Raw genomic sequence first — 21,804 nt, 5'->3', positions numbered from 1 at the left:
CCATCTTTGTGTATTTATTTATTTTTAAGGATTCTTGAGATTCAAACTTCTAAGCATTCGGAGGCAGGATCTGATTACTTTAGCAGATGAAGGCTCTCACCACGAAAGAAGTCAAGGAACTTGCTTCTTGTAGCTACTAGACGACATCAGAATTCAGACCTGTGTCTTTAATGCCTAATATCTGCCCAGAGTTGCACATAAATTGAACGCGGTCATTCTGAGGAAATGAGGGTTTTTGCAGAGCATAAGGATAGGCCTGTCCCATTGGACATGCAAACTTTATATGCCCCAGTACAGGGGAACACCAGGGCCAAAAAGGAGGAGTGGGTGGGTAGGGGATTGGGGGTGGGTGGGTGGGTCTGGGGGACTTTTGGTATAGCATTGGAAATGTAAATGAGCTAAATACCTAATAAAAAATGAAAAAAAAAAAAAAGGATAGGCCTGTTCTCTGGGTAAAGGACGATTATCTGATTAAAGCTAAGTCAGCCTGAAAATTCGAAGCAACTGACTGAGAGATGCCAGCATATCAAAAGGCGCTCAGAAGAGAGCTGGGCTTGTTTCCTATTCTGTGTGTTTTGCTGAGATAAGATTGACATCTGTTGTCTGAACTTCACAACTACAGGATACTGAGGTCTCGCTGCTGCTGGTTCAGTTGAGTTTTCTATGAGGACAAGAGGATGTCATAGCAATGAAAACAAAGAACAGATATTTCTCTGAGTTCTGCATGACCCAAACACCGCCAACTGTGCACAAAGAGAAAGAACCCCGGAGGGCTATTTTTATTGGCCATTACTTTATCAGTGATCTGAGAAAGAACTGTTCCTGGCCCAACTGAGGGCTACACTGTAACTGACTTTCATTGGCCTTGCATGAAGCACAATATTTAGCTTTTGACAATATTTTATATCAACCCATCACACAAGGTCCAAAACAAAGACTTGATACCTTGTGCTTCCTTGATTTCTGGCAAAACTGGGAGGGCTTTCGATAGCCTTGTCAATAGTTCCTCTCCCAAGTCTGCCCGCAGGAACAAGGGTCTATAGATGTTCTCCTATCATGCAGTAGTGGGTTTCTGTTCCCTGCCAGAGTGAGATTATTCACACAAGCTAGTCATATGATTGAAGAACAGAGGGTCTTCCCCACTCTGTTGATGTTTTAGAACCTTCTCCTGTAGCCTGGCTTCTGTCACCTGTTCCTGGTGCAAGCCTTCAGGGCAGTCTATGTCCTTCTCTCCAAGACTCTCTATGAGACTCACAAAAAGCTGTCAGCCTTGTATGTTCCTTGATGGATTTCATATGTTCAAGGGTTCCAGAATCCTGTACCAAGATCCCTCTCCAACCAATAAGACCTATAGAAGACAGACCTATATACAGGATATATAGGATACAGTGATCATTTACAGAATACTCAGAGATTGTCATGAAGCAGCAGCTACCACAGTTCCACCCTCCTCTCTACCCCCTTTAGAACACACCCGTAATATATAAATAAACGATCCTCTACTGGTAGCAGGTCTTTGCGTTTAAAGAATGTAATGACTTCAAACTCACCAAACAGCACCTTTTATGTCTAATATTAAATCAATATGTTCTACTTTTCAAGTTGTTCTGTAATGATAATAATCATTTCAGGGTTTTATCATCTCCACTATATTACATGAATGAATTTTAGTTTATTTAGGTAGTGTTTTTTGGTAAAAAAAAAAAAAACAGTTCAACAATTGAGTCATTTTATGAAATAAATTACTCACCACTCAGCAAACATTTATGAAACATCTATATGCCTTTCCAAAATGCTAAAAACATAAGCTCAGAATATGGACCAGCAGCTATTAGGATTTATATGTATGGTAGCATTGCAAATGTATTACTGAATGGTCTTCAAAATCACACAAATCGTCAATCCATACCTGCCATTGCGCACAATATCCTTTTATCAGTTGTTTACATGCAAGGGTTCGTGATTTGTGAATATGCCACCCCAAACTCAAGTGGTATTTTTGCAACAGCAAAGAGTGTTTATTCTTTAGAGAAACTGCATGCTAGGGTCCACCATACATTGGGAAGGAAGACAAAGGTGTGGACTTTGCAGCGTCAATTAAAGCTTGTTAGGGTAGGAGCTGGTGACTTTAACCTTTCTTTCCTTTGGTTGGTTGGTTCTGTCTCCAGGGGTATAGAGGTATCTTTGTGATTGGTTAAGGTTCTGGGAGATTTTGGGGATTTTTGCTCATTAACTAACCGTACTTGGGCTCAAGCTAGGTAGTGGGGCAGCCAGCTTCTACAGCTCCTGACTGGCTGCTGGTGAGGTTGACTCAGGCTAGGTTGTGAGGCAGCTTCCTGATTGGCTGCCCTCGAGGGGTGGTTTTCCCTGGAATTGACTTGTTTTGGACTTTTCCAGTTCTGAGAAACTGAAACAATTGGGCTACTCTCCCAAATTGTCAGTTTGCAGCCTGTCATGGAGTCAGCCTGGCTCTGGCTCACTCTGTCCTCTCCACAATGTTTTGGAGATTTTTAAAAATTTTCTTTTAAAAATATTTATTTGTTTGCTTGTAGATATGAGAGAGGAGAGAGAGAGGAATAAAGAGAGGAGAGAGAGGGGAAGAGAGGAAAAGAGGGAAGGAAGGAGAGAGGGAGGGAGAGAGATAAAGGCAGGGTGGGATGTGGTGGGGGAGCTATCGAGCCTGTGGAGGTTAAAAGAATGTGTTAGAGCCCATGATCTGGAGTTACAAGCGTCTGCAAACCTCCTTGTAGGTGCTAGGATCCGAACCTCGTCTATTTCCCTGTTATTAAGTTGGGAACAGTACAGTATAACTGTGTCAGAAGGTCACTCTGGGAATTATGGATAGAGCATATGTGAGGATTGATTTAGAGCATTGCCTACTACAACTAAGAGAACAATACATGTAAGCCATTATCACTGATAATAAAATGGTGTCATCACATTGACCCTGTCATTGACCCTGTCTCTTCAGTAGTTCCTATGGGCTAGAGGGACACATTGTTAAGTATACTGGCTAGTTTTGTGTCAACTCGACACAGCTGGAGTTATCAGAGAGAAAGGAGCTTCAGTTGAGGAAATGCCTCCATGAGATCCAACTGTAAGGCATTTTCTCAATTAGTGATCAAGGGGGAAAGGCCCCTTGTGGGTGGGACCACCTCTGGGCTGGTAGTCTTGGGTTCTATAAGAGAGCAGGCTGAGCAAGCCAGGGGAAGTAAGCCAGTAAGGAACATCCCTCCATGGCTTCTGCATCAGCTCCTGCTTCCTGACCTGCTTGAGTTCCAGTCCTGACTTCCTTTGGTGATGAACAGCAGTATGGAATTGTAAGCTGAATAAATCCTTTCCTCCCCAACTTGTTTCTTGGTCATGATGTTTGTGCAGGAATAGAAACCCTGGCTAGGACTAAGCTCCCCCATCCATCCACTCCTACCTCACCACCCTGGCATTCCCCTATACTGGAGCATGGAGACTTTACAAGATCAAGGGTCTCTCCTCCCATTGATGACCAACTAGGCCATGCTCTGCTACTACATATGCAGCTGGAGCCATGGTTTGCTCCATGTGTACTCTTTAGTTGGTTGGTGGTTTAGTCCCTGGGAACTCTAGGGGATCTGGTTGTTTGATAGTGTTGTTCTTCCTACGGGGTTGAAAACTTTCTCAGCTCCTTCAGTCCTTTCTCTAACCCCTCCATTGGGGACCCTCAACCGTGCTCAGTCCAATGGTTGACTTCGAGCATCAGCTTCTGTATTTGTCAGGCTCTGGTACAGTCTCAGAAGACAGCCATATCAGGCTCCTGCCAGCAAGCTCTTCTTGGCATGCACAATAGTGTCTGGGTTTGGTGTCTGTATATGGGATGGATCCCCAGGTGGGGCAGTCTCTGGATGCCCTTTCCTTCAGTGCAACCTCAAACTGCATCCATTGTGGCACACTTCCTCCAACAAGGTACATCCACAATATCCCCAACTGGGGACCGAGTGTTCAAATGTTACAGCCTATTGGGGGGCATTGTCATCCAAACCATCAAAAGAAGCACTGTCACAGGACTTGTAGAAATTGCCTCCATCTGATGAAAACCTGATTGTCTTCAGAGTCACATGCAAGTTGCTGGCCAGGGTGGTGTACACCTTTAATCTCAGGCAGAGGCAAGGCAGATCTCTGAGTTCAAGGGCAACCTAGTCCATAGAGCAAGTTCCCATTGCAGGACGGCTGGGGTTACACAGGGAAACTCTGTCTTTAAATTAAAAAGAGAAAAGACAAGAAGGAGTAGCATGTAGAGCTGAGCAGAGGACTCGGTGGTTTAGAGAACATCCTGCTCTCAAAGAGTCCTGAAATCTGGCTCCTAGTACTCTTGTCTGGTGACTCACAACTACCTATGACTCCAGCTCCAGAGGGTGGAACCCTTCTGGACTTGGTGCACACTTGCAGGCATATGTATATACCCCGATCACAAACCCAGACCATGAATATTATTTTAAAATTTTTAGCCAGGCAGTGGTGGCGCACGCCTTTAATCCCAGCACTTGGGAGGAAGAGGCAGGTGGATTTCTGAGTTCGAGGCCAGCCTGGTCTATGGAGTGAGTTCCAGGACAGCTAGGGCTATACAGAAAAACGAGAGAGAGAGAGAGAGAGAGAGAGAGAGAGAGAGAGAGAGAGAGAGAGAGAGAGAGAGAGAGAGAGAGAGAAAGAGAGAGAGAGAGAGAGAGAGACTACTCAAAAAAAAATTTTTTTTAAATCTTAAAAAGAAGCAGCGCCTAGCATCCCACTTTCGATACATCAAGAAGACACTACTAGATAAAATTACACTCTTGCCACAGAACAACGCACAGAACTGTGGTGGTTATGCCCCTGTCTTTTAGAGACAGAAACTGTGTAAGCAATGGCATAGCTTGAAGAACTCGTGGTTTCAGTGTGGATGTCTGTGCTTCACCTTACACACAGTCAGAATTTCCGAAGAGTGATCTTTGCACTAATGCCACAAGTAGAACTCCAGGTCAATTCACAGACTAGCCGGGTTCTGACATCTCACATCCAAGGTAACACAGTATTAGCCTCTTTCTCTAAGTCTACGATTTTCAGTTTTGTTTGATAGTGTCTTTAGCCATGAAATTATTTTCTAGATCACTTTGTGAGGAGATGACACACAAGTTGCATTCAAGAACACTTATTCTGGTTCAAAAATGATTTGTGATCTGACCAGCAAATCTTCCCCCTTTTTTGCTGCTTAGTGAATTCTGAGACCCTCCAAGATCCTTGGGACCAGGGGACAGTATGGCAAATCCATACCGCATAATTCTATTCAGTGCTTTAGCTACAAATTAACAGATAGTGCCAGAAGCCCAAATAAGAAGCATCCAAGTACTTTCCTACAGGGGCACTAATGTTACAGCTCAAAATCATATTAGACATCACCATGGAAACAGACATTGGGGTTTCACTGATTCACTTCCAATAAAGCCGTTTAGGACACTGCCTCATGCATCACCCAGGGGACCTAGGAAAAAAATTTCCTAGTGATTTAATAATGAAAATTATGCATCTCTTGTGTAGACTTGGCTTTTTCTCTCTTGCTGGTCAGTGACTATTGTGTGGGATAGGGTATGGAGACCCTCTCATGAAATCATGTTGTGCGTTGAGCCTCTAACCTCAAGCAACCCAATTAAGTGAGAGATCTACCCTAAGAAAGTTAATTTCAACATGGTGCAATAACTTTTGTGTTAGAGATATAGAAGGCTAGGTTGCTATGGAGACAAGTAAATAAGTTGTGTAAGTAATTACATTTCCATTTTTGTCATAGTTACTGGAAGATAAGGGCTAAATGCTATGCTCGACGGAGGCAACAGTGTCAACATTTGCCTAAGCTTTGTTTGTCTTTTTCCTTCTCCCCAACCTCACTTTGCCATTTTATACCGCTCAGCGCACTGCATACACCACGAACCTCATTTCTGTTAGGAAAAGCAGAGGTTAAAGGATTACACTAAAAATAATAAAAAAAAGTATAATTTATAAAATCCCATACCAAATACCACTTGCTTTTTAAAAACTATTTTTAATTACAGGGTAAAGCAGAAAAATCATGAATGTTTAATGGGGATTTTTATATTTTATATTCCATAGACAGATGTTCTGAATAAAGTATTAAAGTATAGAAAAACGAAGGTTGGAAAGTAAATGAGAGGCCCTATGTGTAATCTGTATAACCCGTTTACTGGGAGAATGATGAGTGATGTGACCTGTAGCTTCATTTCCCTAAAAGGCACCAATCTGCAGTGATGCGATGGAGCAGAAGGCATGGTGCGCTTTGTTGTGGATCCTGCCCAGATTTAAAGAGCCACATAGAAGCTGGTTAGCAGTGTGATCCTCGGGGTTCTGACACAAACACAAAAACTAGCCACGAAGTATGAATGTCTGGGTTCTGGGATCAGCAGCCCTTTCCTTACTTCCCACCTATGTACCCTCTTCATAGCAGAAAGGAGTAAGTTTGTGTGGGAAAAATTCACAGTATAAGCTCTACAGTTTCTTAGCACGGTCGCTACAGAGCTGCTGCGCTCCTCATGGAGAAAGTAGAGAAGACACTCACAGGTACCATGCTTTCTTACAAGGGCGTGCCCTGAGGGTGATGTGCTCTCTGACCAGTGTGACAGCCCACCTGATATGTGCTCTTGATCCCATCATGGGTGCTCAGAACAAATATAACCAGCCTGGACAAATGAATGTTGACTCTATAATCTGAGTCTTTCTTTTGGGAGTGATCTTACCAGCTTTGTTCCCAATACACAGACTTTAATTTTGCCTTTCTCCCTTGGATCTTATTCTGCAAAGCAGTGAATGGCCACCTGAATACTGGTATGCCACTTCTTCTTCTGTTTTTATATGTTATAAAATAAATTTCATAAAATAAAATTTATAAAATAAAAATTTCATAACATAAATAAAAACGTCTCTCTTCCTCTCCTCTAGTCCGTGCGTGGATTATGTATCATTTGTGTGAAGGCAGTCGGGGTGGGAGTGTGGGGACCAGAGGGAACGTTTTGGGAGTTGGTTCTCTCCTACATAATTGAAGCGGGTTCTCTCTGATTGTCTCAGCCCTGCTGTGAACCCTTGGCTAGTTGACTTCAAGACCATCCAAGCAATTCTCCTGTCTTTGCTGCCCATCCCACCTCAGGAGTGATGAGGTCACAGGTGCGTGCCGCCACATCCGGTTTTCTACGTTGTTTCTGCGGATCAAGCTCAGTTTTTCAGGCTTGGATGGCAAGAGCTTTAAACTATCAGATCATCTCAGGAGTCTCCTTTTTCTCTTTTAAAAGAAGTTCTCAGGTAGCTCCCAACCTGGCTTTGAATTTGCTACATAGCTATACCTGGTCTTAAACGCTTGCATACACCTGCCTTCTGCTGGGATTACAGACACGTACCGCCTCTCCTTATTCTATGGAAACCTAGGGATTAAATCCAGGGTGTTATGAGTACTAAGTAAATGCTCCATCAACTGAGTTACATCTGAAGTTTTCATTATCCATTCTCTGACAGTTAGATTCATCACGAAGGTGGCTCCGGGAAGTTGTATCATAAACACTGACAGAGGTCCTAGGTCTGCCACTTAGCTGCCAAGCGGGCGAGCTGTCCAACAAAGTACTTAACTACTCTGTGTCTGTTTTCTTAGCTACAAAATGGGCAATCTAATGAGAGTTATTGAAGAAATGTAATCTTCTTTTAAACATGGAGCACTTAAAGGGATACGTTCGAGGACTTAAGGCTATGAATGCTACTGTTGTCATGGTTGGTACTGTAGTGCTATTGCGATAGCTATTAATAGCCATAAAAATGCATCAGTAATATTTATCAGAAACTTGCCCTGGTTTATGTGCTGCTGAATGAGAAAGCCTTCTAGCTGCAACTTCTAAAGTCTCCCTGTGCTGTGCAGGCTAACACTGTGTCAAACATTCAGCCAAAGAATTGTTTTCCTTTATTTTTTTTTTTTTTAGTGACTCAGAGTACTTGTAACATAATTTATGGTGTTCAACAATAAGCTGCAGAACAATAAGTATTGTTTCTACAATAAGTATTGTTTAAATAACACAGGGTTCATCTCTTTGTAAATAAAGTAAAAGCCAGGTCTCCTGGCACAGGGCAGTAATCTGAACAATCTGCGGGCAGAGGGAGAGGAGGATCATGAAGCCAGGGCTTCACTGTTCAGTAGAGTGAGTTCAAGGTCAGCCTGAGCACTGTAGTAAGACCCTATCTCAAAATAAAAAATAAAATGAGGGCTATGGTTATAGTTCAGACACAGTGCAGTTGCCAGTATGCACAAATCCTCAGTGCTAAAATAATAAAAAAAAAAAAACCAACAACAATGAAATAAATAAATGAAATAAATTGGCTTTCATGGCAATAGTAGTCATATGACATTTATGGCTAATAGTATATGTATCCCTCTTCCAGGCTCATTTTCTGCACTTACCCTGGTTCTCTGATCACTTTAGTGCCATGTGTCTTTTTCTGTGCTGCCTTAGATGTTTTGTGGAAGAAAGATATTATTAATTAATAATGATTAACAACAACAACAATAACAACAACAACATGTCCTTTCTTGCCTCTGTGCGGACACTCTAGACATCCTTGTAGTAAGACTGGTAATATATCTACAGGCTATATTGAATTATGCCGCAGACCCTCTGGGTCCCTATGTCTGTGTAGAACGGGTCTCTAGTCACAGGTGGGCAAAGCGTTGGATGAGATGACAGACAGATGCACACAGGAGAGGTTGTGTAGAATCTGAATGTATTTGTCAGGTCGAGCATCGAACTTTTCATAGTACAGAGAATACAAGGGGTTGGGAGTCACAGCAGGCAAGGTACATTGAAGTTACCTGATACAAAACAAAGGAATGACTTTAAAAGGATTTACAGTAACCAGGTAAATGTTTACAGTAAAGATAAAGCAGTCCTGCCTAGGGTCAGTTTAGTGACAGGCAAGGATTTCACACTCTAGTGTTATACCTTTGAACCTTGTGAAGGCTAGCACCAGGGGGGTCTGCTCTTGGCAGGCCTCAAGAATAATGCAATATCACAACCCCCCTAATTTCCTAGGCCTTGCTAAATTCTTATATGAGTGTAACTTTTAAGTATCTCCATTTGTCAGGAGAATATACCAACTAACTTGCTTCTAATATGCAATGTAGCCTGTACTGAAGATTTCCATCTCAATGAGATTCCCTGGCTCTTTCTGCAGACCAGTTGAGCCACTGCTCTGTCTATTGTAATGCTTAATTAGTTGCTGAATAAGTTAACTTCCTTGCTGCCTTCTCACAGGATTCTAAGCTCAGCAGCTTCTGGGATCTTGGAACACTGGGGAGACTAACTATAACAGAATTTAATCTTAAAAGGCATTTATAATAAAATATTAAAAGAGAGCTCGTAGATCCATACACCAGACTAACGTGGGAATAGAGTATGAGTATACGGATAAACTCCAGGAGGTGAGCTTCCTTGAAACTCTGCCTCGTGAGTGGCTTTTAGGCTTCACAGCCTGTCAAGCTGACTCGACCGGAGTGTGTGGCAGAATTATGTATCTCCCTGCCTTCATGTTGTCTGTTGGGTGTTTTGCCAATGGTTCAAAGAATGGAGAAGAGAAAGGTGTGAAGGAAGGAATGATAAAAAACATAGCTGTTAGCATTCTGTCTAAGCTCCTCCCCACAGTTACCTGGCAATAGCCAGGTAGGCCTGGCCCACTATAAAAGGGGCTGCTTGCCTGATGTGTTTATAAAAGGATAAAGAAGTTTAGGAATATGTTCTATGGGGGTGTGGTAAGGTATGGGGGGATGAGGTGCCTCAGCAGGCCCATGCCAAGGCATCCCTTTCCCCATGAGGGACCAGCTACACAATGGTATAATATAGAATAGAGTTTATTCAGGGAATGAGGAAGGGAGGTAAGAGGGTAGTAGAGGCAGAGAAAGGCAGAGAGAGAAAGAGAGTAGAGAAGTAGAGGCCAGCCATGACCACATGGAGAGAGGGGGGAAAGGAAGGGGAAAGGGAAGAGCCCAGGAGGGCAAGAGAGAGATGTAAGCAGGAAGCAGCAGTAAGAGAGAGAGGAGGGGGCAGGCATCCCCTTTTATAGTGGGCCAGGCCTACCTGGCTGTTGCCAGGTAACTGTGGGGAGGAGCATATCTGGCTGTTGCCAGGTAACCATGGGGTGGGGTTTAGACAGAATGCCAACATTGCCCTCTCCTCCTTATCTTGCTCTCTTGCCTCTCTCCCTTGCCTCTTGCCCTCTTGCTCCCCCTCTCTCCCCATTCTCTCTACCCCTCTCTCCTCATGGTCATGGCCAGGCTCTACTTCTCAAGTTTCTCCCTCTCTCTGCCTTTCTCTGCCTTTAGTATCCTCTTAACTCCCCTCCCCATGCCCTGAATAAACTCTATTCTATAGTATACCATTTGACTGGTTCCTCAGGGGAAGGGGATGCCTTGGCATGGGCCCACAGAGGCATCCCCCTCCCCCATACCTCACCACACCCCCATAGAATATATTTTATATCTCTTTATCTTTTTAAAACACATCAATAGCTTCAAACATTCAAATGCCACAAAGTGGCTTTCTGATTGTGGGAGTTGACTGTTATTCACTGTTAACACAGATCAATTAGGATGTTACTGTAAGAATTTTAAAATGGGATCTACAGAGTGAATTCCAGGACAACCAGGGCTAGGCAGAGAGACCCTGTCTTGAAAAACAAAACAAACTTGGACCCAAACTCTGCAGCCAGTTCTACAACAGCCAGAGGAAGTGCTACTCCCAGGCACTCTAAGACACCCAGGATCCTAGGATCCTAGGATTCCAGGGGCTTAGTCACACCAGAGTCTTAGGGTCCCAGAGGCAGCTTTACTCCCAGGAGCTCTGACACAACCAGGATCACAGGAAGGACAGGCACCAGTCAGATATAGCAAGGACAGGTAGCACTAGGGAGAACCAGATGACAGGAGGCAAGTGTCAGAACACAAGCAACAGAAACCAAGGTTACTTTGCATCATCAGAACCCAATCCTCCCAACATAGCAAGTCCTGGATACACCATCTAGAATCACTTCTCGTGATGATGACAGAGGATTTTAAGAAGGACATAAATAACTCCCTTAAAGAAATACAGGAGAACATAGGTAAACAGCTACAAGCCCATAAAGAAGAAACACAAAATCCCTTAAAGAACTACAAGAAAATACAATAAAACAGGCCAAGGAAATGACCAAAATCATCCATGATCTAAAAATGAAAATAGAAGCAATAAAGAAATCACAAAGGGAGACAGCCCTCAAGCTAGAAAACCTAGGAAAGAGATCAGGAATCAATAGATGCAAACATGACCAACAGAATACAAAAGATAGAAGTGAGAATCTCAGATGCAGAAGATACCATAGAAAACATTGACACAAAAGTCAAAGAAAATGCAAAAGGCAAAAAGATCCTAACCCAAACATCCAGGAAATCAAGGACCCAATGAGAAGATCAAACCTAAAGATAATATGTATAGAAGAGAGCCAAAATTCCCAACTTAGAGGGACAGTAAATATCTTCAACAAAATTGTAGAAGAAAACTTCCCTAACCTAAGGAAAGAGATGCCCAGGAACATACAAGAAGCCTACAGAACTCCAAATAGACTGGACCAAAAAGGAAATTCCTCCTGTCACATAATAATCAAAACACCAAATGCACTAAACAAAGAAAGAATTTTAAAAGCAATAAGGGAAAAAGGTCAAGTAACATATAAAGGGAAACCTATCAGAATCACACCAGACTTCTCACCAGAGACTATGAAAGCTAGAAGATCCTGGGCAGATGTCATTCAGACCCTTAGAGAACATAAAAGCCAGCCCAGGTTACTATACCCAGCAAAACTCTCAATTACCATAGGTGGAAAAACCAAGATATTCTATGACAAAACCAAATTTACACAATATCTTTCCACAAATCCAGCCCTACAAAGGATAATAGATTGAAAACACCAACACAAAGAGGAAAACTACACCCTAGAAAAAGCAAGAAAGTAATCTTTCAACAAACCCAAAAGAAGATAGCCACACAAACATAATTCCACCTCTAAGAATAAAAGTAACAAGAAACAACAATCACTTTTTCTTAATATCTCTTAACATTAATGGACTCAACTCCCCAATAAAAAGACGTAGGTAGACTAACAGACTGGATACACAGTCAGGACTCAGCATTTTGCTGCATACAGGAAATGCACCTCAGTGTCAAAGACAGACACTACCTCAGAGTAGAAGGTTGGAAAACAATTTTCTAAGCAAATGGTCCCAAGAAACAAGCTGGAGTAGCCATTCTAATATTGAAGGAAATTTACTCACTAGAAACAGATGTACAAATGTTGGGGTCATAGACAGATGCACTTAGCACTTAAAATGAGCAGAATGCATAGAAATAAACACTTATCTAGGACTAATTGGCTATTCTGGGTGTTTTGTTGCTCCATATCAAATTGAAGATTTTCTTTTTATTTATGTGAAGAATGAGATGAGGGTGTTGATTGTGATTTCATTGAATCAGTAAATTGTCTTGGTAGGAAGGTCTTTTTTCCACAATGTTAATTCTACCAAGCTATACGCTTGGGAGGTCTTCAAATTCTAGTATGTTCCTTAATCTCTTTCTTCACACATTTAAAGTTTTCATTGTAGCGTTTTTTTTTTTTTTTACCTCTTTTGCTTATGTATATTCTAAATATTTTATTTTATTTGAGAAACTGGGAAGAGGAGCGTGTCCATGATCTCTTTCTCAGCATGCTTGTTACTCATATGTATTAAGAATGGTAAATTTTGTAAGTCAATTATGTATCATAACACTTTGCTGAAATTATTGATAATTTCTACATTTTTTCTAGTCTAATTTTGGGAACATTCGGTATAAGATAATATAATCTTCAATTGAAAATAATTTGACTTAAAATTTTCGATTTGTATCTCTTCTCTGGCCTTATTGCTCCAGCTAATGCTTCAATCACGTTATGGATGAGCAGCAGGAATAGTGGGCAGTCCTCTCCCATTCCTGATTTTAATGGGGCTTATTAATGGTTTTATTCATTTAGGATGATATTGGCCATGAGTCTGTCATACATAACCATTATTATGTTGGAATATGTTCCCTACAGTCCTACTAGTTCTAAGGCTTTTATTAAGAATGCATGTTGAATCTTATCAAAGACTTTTTTTTGTGCTTCCATTGAGATGATCATATTATTCTTGTATTTTTTGTCCATGTATTTTGTTTATTACATTTATTTCTTATATGTGCTAAAAAGATGAAAAATAAAATCCAAAAACAAAACAAAACAAGGACAACAACAACAACAAGTCAAGGCCATTCTCAGCTTCATATCCTGTTTGAAGACAGCCTGACTTTCATGAAATTGTGTCACCAAAATAAATACATAAGTAAACCAAAGAAAATAGCAGTTGACTGTGCTTCCTGGCAGCCCTTTAACTGGGGCTGGGGAGTGGGTGGGTGGGTGGGGTTGGGGGTGTGGAAGGCTCTGCTCATTGGTGCAGAACCCTTCCCCACCAAGCTGCTAAACTTCTGGGCCTAACCAGCTCTCCTTAGTTAATGTCCCCTCAACAACAACAACAACAACAACAACAACAACAAAGAATTTCAAAATGAGAAAGATTTGAACAATGACTTTGAAGGCTAAAAACCACTATAGCGACTGGACTGGGCATCTAGATGAATGGTAGGTCCCTTGTCCAGCATCTGTGAGGCCCTGATACAATCTATTCCCCACTGTCCTTTACACAGATACTATAGCACATTTAAAGTCTAGCTCTGAAACAAAAACTTTGTAAATATTTCCCCTTAGTTGCTTCCGATATTTGTTGGCTGTACAGAAAGACTTTTGCAAATAACTAAACCTGCAAAAGCGATAAATGATTTCAGGGCTCTTTGGGAACTCACCCTTTCATAGGCTCCCAGTGTGTGCCTCCTTGGGGAAAGAAGAAGGAAAGGGCTCCCATGTACTCAGGCAAAGTGTGTCAGATGATCTTCTCTAGAACAGTCAATGCTCTGCAAAATCAAGGTTAAGAGTGGGGTGGTGGTAGAACATTTATTTCCCTAAGGCTCATTTGTGCCCTTCCCCCAGCCTTGAGTAGGCTAAACAAACCTTGGGTTCTTGCCACAATGGGTTTTGGTTTGGTTTGGTTTTTTTGTTTTTTTTTTGAGTCACAATGGTTTTAAAGCCTGGCTGGAATCAGCTGGCCTGGCCACATTTGCAATTTCCTATAGGAGTTTGGAGGAGTTGACTGCCTGCTGACCTTGCTTTGCAACACAATCCAGCTGAAACAAAGAATGGGTCTGTGGGCTCTCCCTATATAAAAATGCAGTGCTTAATATTAAATTTTGAGCCTTGATCAGAAACTTTGTCATTTACCTCTTTTCTTCACTAGGGATGGAGGATGGTGGATGAAGAGACAGATATGTATACAGATGGATAGATAGACTTTAGATAGATGGAGCATACATACACGAATAGATACAGACACAAAAAATACATAGATATTAGTGTTAATGGAAAATTGAGAGGCTCTGGTAGAATTCCCAGATGTTATTAGTGGAATTGGCATCCCTTCTTGATGTTATTAATCTTGTTCCCTTCTTGATGTTATTAGTCTTGTTAATAAAATAATTTAAGAATAGACTCAGAAGGAAACTGGGGAGAATATTACTATCATTCTAAAGAAAACCCCAGAGCAGGTAAGCCAGGGATCTTGGTATCTTCCTGGAGGAGAGAGATAGAGAAGAGAAAGAACCAAAGCCATCGGGGTTAAGCTGACACGGAGGACACATGGGTCATGGTGGACGAGCAGCCACATGGCAAGAGGGATATTTAATTAGAGAGTGAGTCAAAGTATTAGGGAAAACTTGCTTAGAAAAGTGACAGAAAGGTTAAGGGAGTGCCATATTTCCTGAGTAATTTAGAAAAGCAGGCTGACTTTCAAAGCTGCATGTCTGTGGATCTATAGGTGATTGCTGACAGGGGTGGGATTATGGGAAAGAAGGGTATATTATATCACCGAGGTCATAATTATTCTTCTTTTTTGCTTGTCCTGGTTTACAGTAGCTCTGCCTTCCTTAGCTGGGTGAATAACCTGCACAATTGGTAGTTTAGATCTTCACCCAGGCCCCCCAGATCCCATTCTCTTGATCAAAAGGGAACAGTTTTACCTTCATTGCCTTACTGCTTCTGTATAAATAGGAAAATAGATAATAGATAGATGGATAGATGATAGGTAGATAGATAATGGATAGAGAGGTGGATAAATAGATAATGGATAGACGGATGGATAGTGGATTGATGGATAGAGATAGACGGATAGGTAGATAGATAGGGAGATACATAGATAGATACCGGATAAACGGATAGATAGATGGAAGATGCATGGATAGAGAACAATATATCAAACAATGATAGAGTCATTGGAGATAAATAAAATATGGAAGATGACTCGCTTGAAAAGAAATGACTGCTGGTCGTGTCTGAATGGGTACTTGAAAGAAATGAGTGTCTGAGCCACAAATACATAGAAAAGGAGTTCTGCAACAGTAGCAGTAGTACATGGATGTTCTGATCCAACCTGACCTGCCTATGGTTTCCAGAGAGTGAACTAAGAAAGCCTGGGGGGGTGGGGGGAAAGATGGAGTTAGGAAAGCCCTGCTGAGCCTGCTCACTTGCAAGCTTAAAAGAATGCTTCTGTTTCCTGTGTGAGAACAGGGCAGGGGAAGATGCATAAAGTCCAAGAAGATGGACTGTGCGCCAACTCATGCACACCATGGGGTTTAGGACAGAACCCATAGCTCTGTGCACCTCAGCAGGTCAGGCTGCCGCCACCTGCCACAGCATGCTGTACAAAGAAACGAGCAGCGAAGAGCAGGGCGAGGGTTAATCAACAATGGCCACATCCGATAAAAGGGGTTGGTGGCCTCTGGTCTGTCTTCGAGGGACTAGTGGGAACGGGATTTTCATAGAAAAGGGAACCGAGGAGGGAATTGGGATCAACGTGTCTGACAGGGCGGGTATCGGAGTCAGACCAATGATCTGGTTAAATCATTTTCGCGGTTCCGTTCTGGGTCTGCCTGGATGCTAAGGAAGTTGCTTTCACTGCGGCGGCAGTCTGATTTCCACGAGATGCCATATTACTCGGGCACGCAGCCTCACCACTCTGGGCAACTGCCCCATGCTGGAGGGTGATCTTTGCTGCTATGTTCATGGTGACATGGGGTAGTTTTGGTACGATAGGAAACCCAAGTCTTAGGAGGTTTTGATAAATTAGCTGTGACCCGCGACAGAGAGCCATAAAGTTGGCTTCCTACCAGGGGTTTAAGTGGTGGGATGGCTGATCATAGACCCTAAGCCTGGTGCCAGCCTTCCAGTTTAACAGAGAAGATGTGAATTTTGCTAATGACACGGTAATCTTGAGAGTTTTGAAATACAGAAATTTTGAATGCCAGTGACATGATTATGATTCACCTCACAGACTGCTATCTTAATTACTCATATATTAAAATTTGCTTTGTGTGGATTTCGTGTGTTGTTCTTTTCTTTTTTTTACTCACCAGAAACCACTGAAAAAAAATCTGGAAAAATTCATATTCATGTCAATCATATTTCATTAATTCATATAGGAGATGCTTTGCATTAATTTACTTTCTCTTTGACTAAAAAATTAGGGTGCTGGACACGAAACCCAAGGCTCCGCATATATGAGGCACCTGCTTTCCCACTGAGCTGAACCCTTACTCTAGAAAGCCTGGTTTTTAATTGAACCTGAAGCAATTGTACCTCATCTTACAACTTTTCCTTTATCTTGAACCCCATTGCTCTATATCAGGCTGTCTTTCCTCTTGCCCCCCACCCCCCACCACCAAGAAGACAACTTTACAAAGTTCTTCTCAGCTGAACCAAACAGCAAGAACTTTCCCTGGTAAATTTCTTTCTTCGCTTCCTTGAGTTGTAAATCTGTTGCCATCTCTCACCTTATTGTAACCAGGACAGTCTTTCAGCAAAGTCTGGAAACCATCTCTTTCGAATTGAACAGTCAAGAAAGACAGAGCCAGCTTCCCAGGCTCAGGGCAAAGTGGTGTTCCAAGGTAATAAGCAGCAATTAGCGAGCATGGGAGGCCCCTGCTTTGAGCACACACACTACTGATACACTCCAGGGCTTTTCTGTTAGCTTTACCCAACAGTACACAGTTCTCTAATCCTTTGTTTTAACGAAGTTGTGTTCAGTTTCTTTCTTCCATTGCAACAGCCTTGAATTAACTCTTCCTTGCCCTTTTCACTTCATCCTTGGTAAATTTCTTGACACCTGAAGGACAAATGAAATAGAATAAATAGAAATTAAAATCTTTCATTCATTTCTGTTATTCATTTAAGAAATATATAAAATTGCTTTATCATAGGGTTCTATTTCCTAACTTTCTAAATACTTTGTAGGCTCTCGCAATGCTGTCATAGTTCAGCTGTTATAGGAGCCCACCAGAGAAGACCACTCAGACAGTTGGTAGTCAAATGAAAGTCTTTATTCTAGCTAACTGAGACTACATTCAGGTATTCAGGACCAATGTAGCCCTAAGTGCCCAGAGCACTTTTTTTTTTTTGAAGCCACAAACCACATCCTGCAATCTTTCTTGGCAGCTGCAAGGGGTTTTGAGCTGGCAAGCAGTGGCCTGACTTTGGGACATCACAGCTGTCAGCCTTTGTCATTGAAATATGAATAGTAACAGACAATCAAACGTGGGTGTTCAGCCAATTAGATGAGACGTGATAATTATATCAACAGACAAAATCACAGCATTCAATATTTAAAGTAAAAGTTATTCTTAAAGCTAAATGTTATTATATATTCCCTTAATCTGGCTACTCAAGAAACTGAGGTAAGGAGGATTGCCAGCCATGGGCTGCATATCAAAGTCCTGCCTCAGAACAACAAGAACAACAGCAGTAGCAGCAGCAACAACAACAACAATAGCAACAACAAAAACAGCAGCAGCAACAATACCAACAGCCAGTAACAGTACATAAAGGCACTTGCTGCCAAACCTGACGCCCTGAGTTGAGTCCCAGAACCACATGTGCAAAGGGAGAAAACAGATGTTTGCAAGTTGTCCACCCCCACCCTACCACGGATAAATAAATGTAATAACAAACCTACAGTAACAAAAGGAAAACATACGCTTCCTCCTCCTCCATTTATCACAGAGCTAATTCTACTTGCTCTGTTTTCCTCTTTCCTAGGTATTTTTCTTTCCTTCAGGGGCGCTCTATGCACTCCACCCTATCCTCAAACTCTTCATCTTCCTGCCTCGGCTTCCCGAGTTCCAGGATTACAGACATGCTCTACCACACCGGGAGTCATTTTGTGTTTTGACGGTTTTACCACTTGAGGCTTCAGAAAGAGGCTGCCTCTCCCAGGACTGCAGGAGACAGCAGAGGCTTCAGATGGAGCAAGTTTCACGTGCAGGGCAAACAAACTCAAGTCTATAGTCATAACTACCTCTTTGCCTAGCTCTCTCACAGCAAGCCAACACATCTGCTCTTAATCATAGTTAGGCCAGGTATTTGGCAATTACAGACTACCACTATAACCCAAACCCACTGGCATCATTCCAACCAGCCAGACTCAAGCTGTACACTCAGGCTAAATCTGCTGCTCTTCCCATGGAAATCCCAGTAAAGGCTCTGAATTAGACTCCTTGTTACTCTGACCACCCTGGTGTTCCTTCTATGGTCATGTCTGGTGTGGTCCTCCTGGGTGTCTCTTAATGGGACCTCTGTGTTAATAAGCTTCCGAAGCCCTACGCTTGTTTCATGTATTATACTGACTTTACTAGATCTTATTGTTCCATCTTAGTTTCTGTCTCTGTGAGAAAGCATTCAAACCAAAAGCAACTTGGAAGGGAAAGGGTATAGTTGGCTTCCAAGTCTCCACAGTCTAACACGGAGGGAAGGCAAGGTAGGAACTGAAGCACAGGCCACAGAGGCATCCTGCTTCCTGGTTTGTTACCTAGCTTTCCTTCAGCTGCCTTTCTTAGACTAGCCAGAGCCACCTGCCTAGGGACACTGCCCAGAGTGCTCTGGGTCCTTTTACTTCAATTAGCAATTAAGAAAATGCCCCACAGACATGGCCACAGGCCAATCTGGTTTATTGGCAATTCATTTATTGAGATCCCCTCTTTGCACATGTATCAAGTTGACAACCAAGATTAACTCTAGCATCTATCACACACACACACACACACACACACACACACACACACACATACACACATGTCTTTTTTTTTTTTGAGACACAGACATTTACAAAGGTGGTCTTTTAGTTTATACACTTTTTAAAACTCCATTTGCCCTACTGTTTTAATAGAACTGCATCAGTGAGAACAATCCCTGCCAATAAATAGATATGCACATCTTTGGAAATGTCATCTTATTTTTCGTTTGAGTGGATTTCCTGTAATTAAGGAACCGTTCTTACTATTTAAGGAGTTACAAAGTACCTATTTTATTCTTTCATTAAACACATAGCAAAGATATTTGATATTTGTTCTTCTGCTTTGCCTGATGTTTATGAGAGCTGGATGGTTCTACAGAAGCTAAGACAGTCAAGACTCTGTGTATTTGTATGTCTGTGTGTACACATAATTGTGGGTACAGTTGTAGGTGCAATTGTGTGTCCATGCCCATTTTAAGTCCAGAGGTCAACCTCAGAGTCATTTCTCAGATGCAGTCCACCTTTTGTTTTGACATAAGATGTCTTAATTAGCCTTGACCTTGTCAATAGGTTACACTGGTATGCTGGCCAGCCAGGGACTCTCAGGAATTCACCTTTTTTGGCATCTGGGATTAAAATGTACACCACTATGTTTGACTTTCTTGCATAGCTTCTAGGATCAGACTCAGCTCCTCCTACTTGCCCAAAAGCACTCGGCTGATTGAGCCATCAGACAGTCGGGGCAGTCTCACCCGTGCCTTCATCATCAGGGTCAGCTCCACTGTTTCGCCCAGGCGAGGTGCAGGGCCTGCTTTCCTGAGTGCTAATGCCAGTGAGGGGCATGGATAGCTCTCCTGCTCTCATGACCCTAGGGTCAGTTCTCCCAGGTACTCCAGGTGGTGAGGTGGGTAGAAGGAAGACATGCACTCATACCGCCTCCCACCAGACAGAGCCAGCTCTACTGTGTTGCCCAGACGAGGTGCAGGGCCCCACTCTCCCAAGGGCTGCATCTGTGGAAAACAAGGCCAGCCCACTGGTTCTCATGCCTTCAGGGCCAGTTCTCCCCACTGCCGCAGGTGATGAGGAGCAAGGGGGCAGGGGGCTTTATCTGCCCCTATCCAGGTCACTTCAAGACAGAGAAGTGGCTGGGCCAGTCCTCCCTCACACCCTGCGGGATTGGCTCTGCTGTGCTGTCCAGGCGAGGCATAGGGGGTCCTCTCTCGTGTGTGTCAGCTGGTAAGGCACAGTGCTAGCTCTCCTGAGCTTATGACCCTGTGGGCAGCTTTCCTGACTGCCAGAGGTGGCAAGGAGTGGCAGGATGGGGGTGAAGGTGGAGGTGGAGGGAGGTCACCTTTGCACCCATGCCACCCCAGAGCAGACAATTGGAGGGGTGTCAGCGCTCCCGTACTCACATCCTTGGGGCTAGCTCAGCTGCCCCCCCCCCCCTCCGCTCCCCATCAGTTCCAGCTTCACCTGCTGTCAGGACCAGTTCCACTGTGTTGCCTGAGCAGAAGTGAAGGCTTTCCTGAGCACTGCTCCTGGTAAGAGGTGGAGCCAACTCTCCAGATTGCCACAAGCAGAGCCCCTGGACAGCCACGTGGTCTTCAACTGCTGCTCCACCAGAGACATCCCCATGTTCTATAGTAGTAATATGAACCACAGACATGGAGACTGACACTGTAGCCACAGAGACACAGATATGGTCCTCAGTAGTAGCGTAGGATGGGACTTCACCATGGCGTCAGGTGATGGGACTGGCAACTCCTAGCAGGCGACTCCTCTCTATTCTCGAGTCTCCAATTCCCTCTCTCTCCGTACTGCTCAAGCTGCTGCTGCTTCACTACTCTTCTTTCTCCCATCTGATCACCACATACTTGCGTATTGAGGTGGCTCTGGCTGCAGGCTGGCCACGCCCCCAGGTGACATCCTCCATTCGTGTCTTGTGGCTCTGTGGCAAGCAGGTATCTATCTATGGCCTGCCTATGCCATAGACATTGCTGGAGGGCAGGTCTGTGGGTAGCATGATGCTCTGCAGGTCTTTGTCTGTGTTTCTCTTCCTGCACTGTGCTGCCTGGATTTAATTGTGATTGCTATGCGTTCTAGGCATAAGATAGCTCTGGCCACCAAACTGAGCCTCAAGCTAGGATGAACAAAAGGACTGCCATCTGCTCTGCCCCTGACTGATATAAGAACACCGCCACCAACAAGTCCTTGTCTCTTTGTCCATTGCTGGAGGCTGCAGGTAGGGTGGCGGTGTGTGTTTACTTTTTATACAGAAATGAGAAGGCATGACAAATGACAGGATTTTTTATTTTGCTGGCCAAATAAAGAACTAAGCCACAGACAATGTGAGGGGACACCTCAAGAAAGAGCTGAGCTGATTTTTGCTTTTGGACATAATTTATACTTTCTGGCTTATTTTAAAAGCCTGTTAGTTATCACCCTCTCCCCAGTAGCTGTCTAGATGGATATCTGATAGCTATGGAGATGGCTCAGCTATTTGTACCGTGTACATTTCCAAGGAGAGAGGATTCACACTGTCTGTCAGT

The 21,804-nt window shown here is 43.1% G+C and overlaps 1 non-coding gene across 1 annotated transcript; it reads right to left on the bottom strand.

Annotated features, from left to right (window-relative positions):
* Positions 1 to 21,345: 21,345 nt before the first annotated feature.
* On the bottom strand, positions 21,346 to 21,493 carry LOC115488958. The gene has a single exon (XR_003952683.1). It is a non-coding gene; the product is annotated as a small nucleolar RNA SNORA48 (small nucleolar RNA).
* Positions 21,494 to 21,804: the final 311 nt, after the last annotated feature.

This window comes from Mus musculus, chromosome 18, assembly GCF_000001635.26.
Source record: "Mus musculus strain C57BL/6J chromosome 18, GRCm38.p6 C57BL/6J".
Taxonomy (NCBI): domain Eukaryota; kingdom Metazoa; phylum Chordata; class Mammalia; order Rodentia; family Muridae; genus Mus; species Mus musculus.
Note: the sequence above shows the minus strand (reverse complement) of the source record. Positions and strands in the feature narration are given on the sequence as shown.